Genomic DNA, 12,597 nt, shown 5'->3' on the forward strand with positions numbered 1-12,597 from the left:
TTCACAAATGAACCTTCAATCACCTTCTGAAATATATAAGGACCCCTTGCATGCCGGGTCCCTCTCAGAGTTTGAAGAGTCCCCAGCACGTGCCAGAGGAACCCCCCCTCTTCAGAGGTCAACATGAGGAATCTGAGGTCAGCCCCCAAACCTTTCTGCTAGAGCCCAGGTTCACCTACTGCAAGGACACAAGCGTTGGCCTCATTTGAATATAGTGTTTGTGAGGAAAGGAGCAGAGGCAGGTGGGTGTTCCCCTGCCATGAGGTTGGTGGCATGTTTCAGCTGACCAAATGTCTGGCTGCTGGGCTGCCTTCAACCCAACCAGGCTGCAGCATAGGCTGGTGTCCATGCAAGGGAGGACATGCACCAGGAGGAGATGGCTCTTCATTCTGTAGGACTGGCTTTCTGCTGCCAAGATCAAGCACCTCCTGCCTCTCTTCGGCAGAGGCTGACCACGGTGACAACCAGCCATACCAACCTCCTTGTGCCTGGGCTGCAAGCAACCAGGCTACCACACTCAGCTGCCACAGACAGACCCGAGCAGACCAGTGGCATCTCTGGATGGAGGAATGCTAAGGGCATGTGCAGTCCGCTGCTCTCCGTCAGCTAATGAGTAATGACAAATTAAAGCACATTATTTTCGTAGGCGTATCTGCTGACAGGCAGATGTACAGCCTCCTTGTGGTGGAGAGGAGTCCTATAAAGCCCATGAGACAACCGCTCCCCAGTGTCTCCTGCATTTCTGGGCTTGCTGCAGTCCCTTCCACATGCTGCAGAGGAGTAGGCGACCCTGCTTCTGGGGGTTTATCCCTCTTTCGTGGCACCAGTCCTCCTTCCAAAACTGCCTCTCCAGGGGGTGAGATTACCAGCCTGGCTGGATGGAGCTTTTCTAACTTCAAAAGCCCTATCAGCAGCATACATGTGTAATTTGGCCATTACACCAACAGCAAAAAGAAAACGTTGCTGGCTTTCTGCACCATTTTCCCCTGGTGTCCTTTCTCTCTTATTTTTCTTCTTTTTCCTCACTGCAATCATTTAAACAATTTCCAACCTCACATTGAAGCGAAGTCATTTTAAGACGGCTTCCTCCTGTTTAAATTAGGAGGAGAAAGAAAAGGAAAAGAAAATCGTTCTTGCTTTGCTCTCAGCGCTCCGATACGAGCAAGTAAAAACTGTGTTTGGGGGTGGTAAATCCCTTCTCCATTCTGGCAGGAGTACCCTGCCTATAAGGTACTGTCACACTGCAAATCCGAGATACAGGCTTGGAAGGCAGTCCCGTGAATCTAACTGCCAGGTCAAAAATATCTACCTGCTCCTCTTTCAGCAAAGTTATGGTGGTGGTCATAAGCTTTCAAACACAATATTTTCATTATATTAATATTTTCCAATCATATGTTGAAATACATTGGTAGTTTAAAAACTTGATATTGGTAAGAGGAATTATATTTTCCAAAACTATTACTCTCTATTAAAGATCAATCAATAAAATATTTAAGGAAACACATTAGTTTGTCAACGGGGGACAATTCCCATCCAACCAGAAACAGACACCCCACAGTATGGCTGAAGCAGCAGAAGTCAGCCAGGACCCACTCCCCAAAGGGCTGGGGACCCACAGGAGGGGATGCTCCTTGGATGCCCAACACCCTTTTGTTCATCAGCTACGAATGTAACCAGTGGGACAACTTGTTTTTTCGGAACCCCTCCTCTGGCCGATCAGCCTTGCCATGTCTGCTTCTAAACTGGCAAAACCTCTTGGGTCCAGTTTCTGGGAATTGCTTTTTTTTTTTAATTATCACTGCTAATTGGCTGCTGTAGAAGACAGGGGAGTTAAGGGATTTAAAAAAATAATGCTCCAAGTACACAGGAGAGAATAAGGACAGCTCTACAGCTAATGCACCGGGCGAAGGCTCGGGAGACCAGCTCAGCCGGGGATACAGGCTGAGGCATACAGTCCCCTGGTATCACCTTGAACCCACCATTTGCTCTCCTCTCATGGGCTCCTCACCTGCAAGATGGTGAGGATGTTCACCAGCGTTCAGGAAGTGCTCAGAGGTTGGGGTAATGAACACCACTAATGAAGAGAGGCGGAAAGGGGACATGGCACTTCCCAGTTCTGGCTTTTGGGGCACTCGCTCCAGCCTTTTTAACCCCGAGAGGTCTCCGGGAACCTCTGTGAGCGTGAGCAGCAGTAGATGCTCAGGGGCTGTGATGCTGCAGCTGGATTTAAGCTGCTTGGTGAGGGAGAGGCACAGTGAAGGCTCAGCACCCCAGCGCATGGGAGCAGCTGTCTCCATCCATGGTTTCAAGCGCTCCCACAGCAACTAATTAGTGTTGCTTATTAGTGCTGCGTTCCTCTAGCTGGACACACTGCAGATTGCCTCCATTATGTCCCTCCCTACTGCCCCAGGAAAAGCCCTGGAAGCAAACGTGCCTTGCAGAGTGCCCTGTGGGTCACCTAATCCTGCCCCTGCGGGACCAGAGCAGAGGGCTGAGCTTCAGACAAGGAAACCCCATGCAAAAAAGCCTCTGTGCAAGGAAATGATTAAGGGTTTTCATCTTCTCTGCAGTGAGGTACTTCTTGCTGGCTGATGAGACCAGCCTCACTGGGGATGCTGAAGCTGCAGAAGCTGAGAATGACGCAGCGAAGTCCCCTCGACGGCACAGCCCAAGCGGGAGCTGGTGGTGTGAAACCTCTGTGCACCCTGGCTGAGCCCCTCCCTGCCTGCAGCTCAGTGTCCCCAGCGTGGCCACCAGCTCACAAGGCAGACTTGCCTTCACACCATGCGGTTGGGAGCCCAGCAGGAGCCCTTCAACAAAGATGGCCAGCAGGGAGCCTGATGAGAAACACAACATGCCACCAGTGCACCGCAAACACCACGCTGCTCCGAAGAAGAACACCACATTAATGGCAACATCTGTTTACACCACATCTGCTGCTGGCTCATCTGCTGCTGGCTCTTCTCTACAGTGACCACTGGCTGAGCATGCAGAAGCAAATGCTCCAGGGGAAAATTAAAGAGCAATTTGTTTTTTGTTTTTGTCTGGCTGAAATTGGAGAAAGAGGATCCAGCATACATGCTCCCGTATCAGAGACTGCTCTCACAGGTGAGAGGATGCGACTTTGGCCGTGCCTAAGGCGGGACTGGTATTTAGGAGACATCTCCGCAGGGCACTGGGGTGAGTGCAACCTCGCTGTCCTGGGCAGCTTGTGCTTTGGCACACTCCCGTGCCGTGCCCACTGCCCTCCAGGTGGACTCCTGCAGGGTTCACAGCGATGCTCCTGCTGCATGCCTTCCTCCTCGTTCTTCGCTCCTGGTGCGGGCACCTCCCCTGGGCTCAGCCCGTGCGCGCCCCTTCCAGCGCAGCCGGTCCAGCAGCGGGGTGCCGGTCTAGCCTGGTGCTCACTTATGATAAATACATTGTGTTAATTGTAGTTCACTTAAGAAGTGCACGTGGCCTGCGGCTCAGAGAGCTTCCCAACAGGCAGATGAAGGGCTCACGAGGGAGAGAGCACCTCATGAGCGAGGGCAAGCTCGGGGGTGAGCTAAAAGAAATCACCCTGCAGCTTCTTAATTTGCCACCTGGATTTTGATCCCCTCAGTTTCATATGTTGGAGCTTTTCCCCTCAAACAGGAGAGCTACTAATATTTTCCTTAAATAAACTCAGGCTTTTTCACACAATCACATTATTCCAGGAACCAGAGCCTCAAAGAAAAGCCAGAGCCTGTTACACGAGGTGTGAACACAGAATCCCCCGAGCACCACAGTGCTGTCACTTGGATAGATAGGAGGCACATTTTTGCAGGCGGAGGGTTATCCTTCATTTTTAAGATCTGCATTTTGATCCAGTTATCTTCTTGAAAATTTAGCAGCCCCTCCCAAATTTTCTCAGGGCCTCAAGGGACCGGTGATGGGAGAGCAGTGCAGGAGAAGGACAACACACCACGACAGCACGAGACTGCAGCTGATGGAGAAGGGAAGCTGTGAAAAGAGCAGGGTCACTGGAAGGACAGCGCTCAGATCCTGGCTGCGGCAGGGATTCTTTTTAATTTGATGCTAAATTCTGTGAACTTGGTTTTTGCCAGCGGTTTTGAGCAGGCATTGGTAAGACCACCAACACCAGCCCTGAATTATTCTGCTGTGAACCTCTGGGGTAGCAGTCAGCTGAATCGGGCACTGCTCAAGAGTTGCTCTCTGAGTCATCCATGTGACGGTGACCCACAGCATGTCTTGAAGACAGCAATTCAACCTCCCATGTTTCTGTTTCTTTGTCTGTAAAACGGAGCAAACGGAGTATTTCACTCAAAAAGCCTGAAATTCGTGTTCGTGTGGCAAATTGAAAAGCAGTGTTATGATTAATCTCATATCCACAGATGCATAGGAAATGAAGATAGACAAAACACTCTGGTCTTTGGTTTCCTAAATTTAGAAATCGTTTTTATCTTCAGACTGATGCAGGCAACACTATGTTGCCTTCCTTTAGGAGGCACAAAGGGGCAGTAAAAAGTAGATTGGGACATTGTGTGTCTAATTCATGTAATTTTTTCTCTGCTGATTTGCTTAGCAGTTGAGTCTAAATTGGAGGAGAAGGAGCGGGTTCCTTTTCAGGCAGCTTGGTTTCCATGGGACTTTATTTCCATTTCCATGGGAAATCAAGTTATTGATCAGTTAACATCATTACCACCACAGCTGACGTGGACTTGCTACAGTCATATTCATGTCACTGCCTGGGTTTGCTAACGCACAGATTTTTGTTGTCTTAATATACCAACGCTGGCTGTGGTTCATTGTTGAGTCTCCTCTTGGATTCATTTCCTTGCGAAAGCTACGCCAACCTCCAGCGCATAAATAACGTGTCAGTACAGCACATCGTGAGGACTAGATCCGGTTAGATATTTTCCAGCTGAATGTTTTGGTTTTTTTTCATTGGAAAATGTCATTTCATCAAAATGGGAATGTTCTGCAGGAACGTGTCAATTTTGACAAATTGGAGCAGCCAGGGGAGTTAAAGCCTGTTAGTTTTGCCATGGGGGCTCTCGCTACAAAGCCCCTCCACACCCCAGATCTCCACAGCAGTCGTGGGGCTGGGAACAGGAGCTGGTTTTGCCTAAGGGCCCCCTCCCCGTTGTCCTCTGAGCAGCCTTCCTGGGGCAAACCAGGCAGGTACCTCTGCTTCCTTGCAGCAGAGCTTTCCTAAGCTTTTTCAAATCTCATGAGTTTTCCCAGAGTGGAAGATTGTTTTTCTGCCTTTCCTCGAATAAGAATCCTTAAAAAAAGCCTGTTTATAGACTTTCTGTCATTCTGGAATTACCAACGCACAGAGCGGCATTGGAATAATCACCGGTTAACTGTTTTGCTGCTGATAACAAGTGCAACCATATCTCCTTCGAACAATGACGTAAACAAAAAGGAAAAGAAAAATCACAATGAGATCAAGGAGACAAACCTGACCAATAATGGAAAATGCTGCATGGGCCTGAATTTCGGCAGCACACCACTGTGCCTTCCTCTCCCCTGCCGCCCTTGGGCTCCAGCTGCTCACATCTGGGCAGGGGAGCCACCAAACAGCGGTGAAGCACCACAGCCTGGCTTTGTGCCCAGGGACCCAGTCGTGCTCTGAGAAGAAAACGCCTGTGGTATCTCACTCATCTCCTCGCGTGGCTGTGGAACAGGGCATAGGGTTTCTTTTTGCCCCATCTGCAAACAGGGATCGGGATGCTGGCGGGGGCTGCTGCCGACCCCGCTGTGACAACGTCACATCTTCTGGAGCCTGGCCTAATTCATTTAATTTGAGCTGCCAAGTAGTTCTCAGAGGGTAAGAGCTTCAAACTGCTCCTGTCTTAAATAGATTTGAAGACATTAGCTAAAAGCAAAAGACTCCGTGTCCAGGACACACCCTGCGTACAGCCCAGTGCTGTCTGACACAGCTTTTTTGTAGGGTTCTGAAAGACATGGCAAAGGGGGTGGTAAGGAAAGAGAGCCACCCGTTTGTTACTTCAAGTATAAGAAAACGAGCTTCAAACTCAGGAGCATCCATATGATGCATAACGCATGCAACTAAGATGTTTGCACCTTGGTTTTGCTCAGGTGAATGTTCCCACCCCTGTCTTCATAAACCCTTTTATTCGGTGGGAAATTTCACTGGATTGCTGTCACTGTCCAGGAGCCCTCCCGGACCGCATCTCGAATGGCAATCAGGCACTCAAACCTTGCATTGCAACGGCAGCGAGGGGCTGAGCACAGGAGTGCGGCGCTGTGCCGTATGAAGACATGCAGTGTAGGTGCAGCTGCTAATCTTCTGGGGTTGCTTTCTCCGTACTGAACTGAACAGTGCCCAGAATAAGACTTGTGGCCTCCTGTGAGGTTTCTGCCTTGCTGTGGGCGGGTGGAAAGGGCGGACCATGGGACAGGGATGACCCTGACTCCCTCAGCAGCTCCTTGGCTGCAAGCTCCTCGGCAGCCGGTGCAGGTACATCCACAGCACGGTCTGCAGGGCAGGCAGAGCTGCCCTCAGAGCAGGACTTGGCCCATAAAGCACCAAATGCCCTGGCTTTAGAAGGAGCCGCTGGTACTCAGAGCTTTCTAAAAGGCACTCAAGATTTCAAAAATACCGCCCTGTCAGCCCTGCAAGTTGTGTTTGTGAAGGATGGGGCTGGGAGCTCATCTGCCAGCCTCTTTGTTATTCTCCTTAATTTTACCGTGTTTTCTTGTCATTTTTGGTGGGAAAGATTGCTGTGAGCTCTTCGGTCTTAGCGCAAATCCGATTCCGATTAGCAGAACTTTGCCAAAAATATCCTTGTTTTTCTCCATTGCCTCTAAAGATTTGCGGACAGCCAATCAGTGAGTGACCCACATCGACAATGCGAGGCTTCGTTTTCTGGAATACGAACAGGTGGGAATGAGTTTTGATCTGCCAGGGGCAATGTATAATTTGAGTGCAACTATCTTTGCAGCTTTCCTTGTGAGTGAGTTTCCATAGCTCAAAGGAGCAGTTCCAGCATCTGAAAAATCCTATACTAACCACCAGTTTCAGAAAAAAAAATCAAGCAGAATTACTGTGGCCATAAAATTGGGGAAAGTTCAGTTTGCTCTGACCTTAAGTCATTTTCTTCATACTACCTGGGAAATCCTGATGTTTTGCTCCTTCTGACGTTCACAGTAGACAGAGAATGCTCATCCCTATTCATCTTTGTCATTAAAAACCCAAAGAGGATTTACACTGCCTTTCCCTGAAAATGCGCCTTCTAATCTTCCAAGTGTACAAAGCAGAAATAGGTCCCAAACACTGAGGATCTTACAAGAGAAAACAGGTTAAAGTGCATCAGAGAGGAATTTAACATGATGTTTTATTTTTCTTTTTGGTGTCCTCCTTCTGTGCAGTTTGTTAAGTTCGATTCCTGTTGCCAATGGTGTGTATTTCTCCAGCAGGGGCAGGTGGGAGTTTGTCAGAGGTTCATGTCCTGCCATGCCAGAGAGGCTGGGACACCTCACATGAGAGAGGTCTCACCACTGGGAACTCACAGATGGAATAGAAAAGCCAGGTGAAGGGCTCCAAGGAAAGATGGTTTCTTTCAACATGCAGATGGGAATGGAGGCAGAGAGGTGTGGGGATAGAGTTTCTTAAGAACTCGGGGCTGCCAAGCACGGGCAGGTTTTCAGAAGAGCTGAGGTCCTGTTTAGTAAGTAAAATAATGGGCTAATTCTTCCAAAGAATTCTGGACAAGGGGAAATGAGTTCTTCTGGGGATCTTGCCTTATATAGTTATTGTAAGAACTTGGCTTTAGTGCCAAGTGTATGAAAATCCATCACAAAGTGACTTGCCAAAGTGATACAGGGAGTCTGCGATACATCTGGGGATCAAATCCTGATCTCTGAGACAAAGTATGTTATTCAGGCCTCTTACTTGTCTAGAAAGCACAAGATTTGGCCTTGGCTTAGCGGTCTTGCTTTAGACGAAAAAAAGAGAGCTCAAAGCAGATCATGCAATTCCTTTGGAACCTTTTGCACATTTCTCCAGGGAGCTCTAGAGAAGGACCTGACCTCTCTACAAGGAAATATCCTCAGGGCTGGTATGACTGTGATGAGGTAGAGACAGACCCACCTCGTCCTGCCCACCCAGAGCGGTGCAAAGGGCTTCGGGGCGCAGTAGGATTTTAGATCTTCCATGCACACTTCATAATTTTTGAACAAATTCCTCCAGGGACGCTAGGCCTGATGAAGGCTTGGAGAATGCCTGCGAGCAGGTCAGTGAAACATATTTCCCTGAGTCTTATGATGTCATATGCAGGATAAATTTTGTTGCAAAAAAAAAAAAACAAAGGAAAAACTTAAACACTGCACTGCCAGCAGTGGGAGAGGTCAGCACTGGTGTGGTGCCATGCTTTATGCATTTTATTCCTGACCTACCTCTTCATTCTGTAGGGGCTTTAGCATTTCCTTCAGACAGGCTTTCACACTGCAGCCTGGGCACCCACTTGGCTAATTGTAACAGAAATAATTACAGGAAAGTAACTGAAGGCAAGGCATGGGAACAGAGGCTTTCTTAGAGATGCACGCTGCAGTTCTGGATACGCTAAAAACGTATCCCCCTCCCAGCTGCCTGGATGCCTCCTGCCTTGCTGAAATCGTCAAGAACTGTCACACGAAAAGAGCCAAGCAGCCACAGAGGCCACAGGACAGGACTACGATTTGTGTGAGACCCTCAGACCCACCCTTACTTCCATTAGCAGCAATTACTCCTTTTCCCAGAGGAGCAGCCAGACCCACTCCCTTTGCGATGGCTGGCTCTGCATTTTGCTTTCACAGCATAGAGTGACAAGTCGTAACCACCACGAGACATCGATGGTGTGATGGGGGTTGTGGTCAGTTCATTGTTGTCTCTGCTGCTCCTGCTTCCTCAGGGTGAGGACTCCTCACACTCTTCCCTTGCTCGAGCATGGGGTCTCTCCCACAGGAGACAGTCCTCCGTGAACTTCTCCAACGTGAGTCCTTCCCATGGGCTACAGTTCGCCATGATCTGCTCCAGTGTGGGTCCCTTCCACAGGGCGCAGTCCTTCAGGAACAGACTGCTCCAGACTGACCCCACGGGGCCACAGGTCCTGCCAGCAAACCTGCTCCAGCGTGGGCTCCTCTCTCCACAGGTCCACAGGTCCTGCCAGGAGCATGCTCCAGCACAGGCTTCTCACGGGGTCAAAGCCTCCTTCAGGCATCCACTTGCTCTGGTGTGGGGTCCTCCTCGGGCTGCAGGTGGATACCTGCTCCAGCATTAACCTCTCTGGGCTGCAGGAGGACAGCCTGCCTCACCATGGGCTTCACCACTGGCTGCAGGGGAATCTCTGCTCCAGCACCTGGACCACCTCCTCCTCTTCCTTCTTCACTGACCTTGGTGTCTGCAGGGTTGTTGCTCTCACATACTCTCACTCCTCTCTCTCACTGCAGTTGCTGTTCCACAGCAAATTTTTTCCCCCTTCTTAAAAATATTATCCCAGAGGCGCTAACACCGCTCGGCCTTGGCTAGCGGCAGGTCCATCTTCGAGCCGGCTGGCATTGGCCCCAGCAGACACAGAGGAAGCTTCTAGCAGTTTCTCAGAAGCCACCCCTGTAGCCCCCCCTGCTACCGAAACCTTGCCGTGCAAACCCAGTACAGCGCATATTGTGAAGGAGTTCAGAAAGGAGCACGAGAGTTGGAGGCGCCTCCAGCTGTCCCAGTTTGGCTTGGTCCTTCCCGGTCCTGGGTGGGTGCTGCCATGGTGGCTTCTGCTGCATGTGCAGAGCAGCTCACGCTGCAGTGGGTACAGGATAAGACAGAGGAGTTCAAAGAGACATTGCTCACAAAAGAAAGCAGGAACTGACGCTCCTAAAACTACCTGCTGCACACAAAAACTGCTTTGGTTTGCTACCAACTGCTTTGTTATCACTGTTTAATACAGTGTTGAAGATACACATACCTGACTGCAAGAACATGAACCCTTTGTTAATGCAGAGAAAACCCTTAATCTCATAAATGAGAGCTCAATTGCCTTCATTTTTGATCACAAGTGTCAAAATAAGTAATCTTCCTTTCCACAATAAAGATGAATATATAAACATTGCACGAGGTGCAAAACGCTCCTCCTGCAACAGCTGAGCTTTCTAATAACGCAAGTTCTCCAAGGAAGAAATTCCAGTTTATAGCAGTCAGATATCTAGTGCAAGGGCTCCCTGCTGGTGGATGAGCCTGCCGGTTGGGATTTAATATGCTTGAGGACCTCAGAAGGCACCTCATAACAAAGCCATATTCAGTAGTAGCCCATCTGCTGGGACTGGGGGAGAAGATAACATCTTCTAGAGTGGAAGGGCTCACTGGACACTGCTACTGGCACTTTTCTATTGCTGAGTGTTGTGGTTTAACGCCAGCCAGCAGCTAGGACCATGCAGATCCTCTCTCACACTCCCCCGGTGGGATGGGGGAGAGAATCAGAAGAGTAAAAGTGAGAAAACTCGTGGGTTGAGAAAAAGACAGTTTAATAAGTAAAGCAAAAGCAAAAGCCACACAATCAAAGCAAAACAAGGAATTCATTCACTGCTTCCCGTCGGCAGGTAGGTGTTCAGCCATCTCCAGGAAAGCAGGGCTCCATCATGCATAATGGTGATTTGGGAAGAAAAACCGCCATAACTCCAAATGTCACCCCTTCTTTCTTCTTCCCCCAGCTTTCTATGCTGAGGATGATGTCATATGGCATGGAATATTTCTTTGGTCAGTTGGGGTCAGCTGTCCCGGCTTGTGTCTCCTCCCAACTTCTTGGGCTTCCCCCAGCCTGCTCACTGGTGGGGTGGGGTGAGGAGCAGAAAAGGCCTTGACTGTGCGTACGCACTGCTCAGCAATTAACTAAAAGGTCCCTGTAATATCAACACTGTTTCCAGCACAAATCCAAACCATAGCCCCATTCTAGCTACTGTGAAGAAAATTAATTCTATTCCAGCCAAAAGCAGCACACTGAGAATAACAGGCTCTTCTCTAGGACTATTTTCAGTGTTGTCCACAATGAAATTTAGCTGTCTATACAGCCTGGTTTTCAGCTGTCTCATCCAAAAGCTCCCTTCAGGAGATGCATGTTCTTCCTTCTGAGATTCACATGGATTTTCTCATTCTGCCTCATACTCACAGCAAGTCAGAAAAGGCCAGGAGATGGGATGTAGAAGAGGGGCATATAGATAGACGGGGTAAGAAAGCTTAAATAAGATGTACTCAGATCATAATATCTCCTTCTAACATTACAATAAAATACTTCTAACTAGGCAGGTATTTTCCAATCAGATCTATTGACTGAAATCCTCCCACCAAAAGGAAGCCCTTTCTCAAGCAAATCACCACAAGGAAAAAAATCTGATCAATACAATTGACAGTTTGGTTATGTCTTCATAACAGAGATAATGCCAGTGATTCGCATCAAGGGCAGTGCTCCCTGGCCAGTCTGGCTTCGGTGTCAGCAGTCACCCCAGAAACTGCACTGACCTTGATGTGCTGTTGTAGTTCTGCCCTCACCTGTGTGGCTCCCCAAAAACCCATCACCTTGCCAGAAGATGAGCTGTTCTATGGTATTTGCCTAGTAAGTAATTTAAAAAAACATCCTTCTAGGCACACTGGGAAGAGCAAACTTCCCAGTGCCTTCTAGACATGCAGGGAGATATGGGAGTTCTACCAGCAGCTGAATGATTTCAACTTTGTTGTCTTTGCAAGCAGAGCGTTCCTTTGCAAAAGCAACCTCTGAACTCAAGTCCATACCTGCACTCGGACAGTCAGGCCAGATTTGAAGCGTCATCAAATGCAGGCATTCTAGTACGAATGGGAGGAGAGTTAGAGGTACACCCAACTGAGAGGCCTTAACTACAGTTACAATACACTCTTAAGCATCTGTGGAGAAGTTAAATTTGTTAATTTAACCAAAAGAACTTGCTAAGCAACACAAATTCCCACCCTACTGTGAGTGATTGCAAATACAGGCCAGGCTTACACTTCTGTTCCTGGCAATTCAAATAATTAAAAGTGAGCCTTGTCCTGAGGCAGCCCTGGGCATTGCCACTGAACCCTTTCTGGGACAACTGTGAGGTACCCCAGGCTTGAAGGTGACCACAGCTTTCCTTATCGCATGCTGAGCACAGCAGTTCATCTCCACTGAAGTCCCAGTAGGTCCTTGGCTCACACATGGTCCCTGGTGATTCAGTCATTTAATCCTTTGCTCCTTTGCAGAGTCCTGCAGTTCCATGAGATCCACCACTGCAGGGTGAGAAGAGCCTGCACCACTACAGTTAGTTTATATTATATTTCAGGTTTTGCCCAGTATTCATGTACTAACATTCAACATGACTTCAGAGGTTTCCACCACGTGAAACAAAGTTGATTGTTGGGGCAGTGGTAAGTTGTGAAACTTAATCTTTCCTCCACAAATACTCATTCCAGAAGCAGATTGATTTGAATTCGTTCATCATACCAGAGCCATGGCAAAGTCTGCAGGGCCTGGCTCCAGTGCTCAGCCCACCCCAGCATCTCCCTGCTCTTGCTGAGCAGACCTGGACTTCCTGGGGCCATGCTTGGGGGTACCCCCGTTCCGTGTC

This window comes from Rissa tridactyla, chromosome 2 (genome assembly GCF_028500815.1).
Source record: "Rissa tridactyla isolate bRisTri1 chromosome 2, bRisTri1.patW.cur.20221130, whole genome shotgun sequence".
Lineage (NCBI taxonomy): Eukaryota > Metazoa > Chordata > Aves > Charadriiformes > Laridae > Rissa > Rissa tridactyla.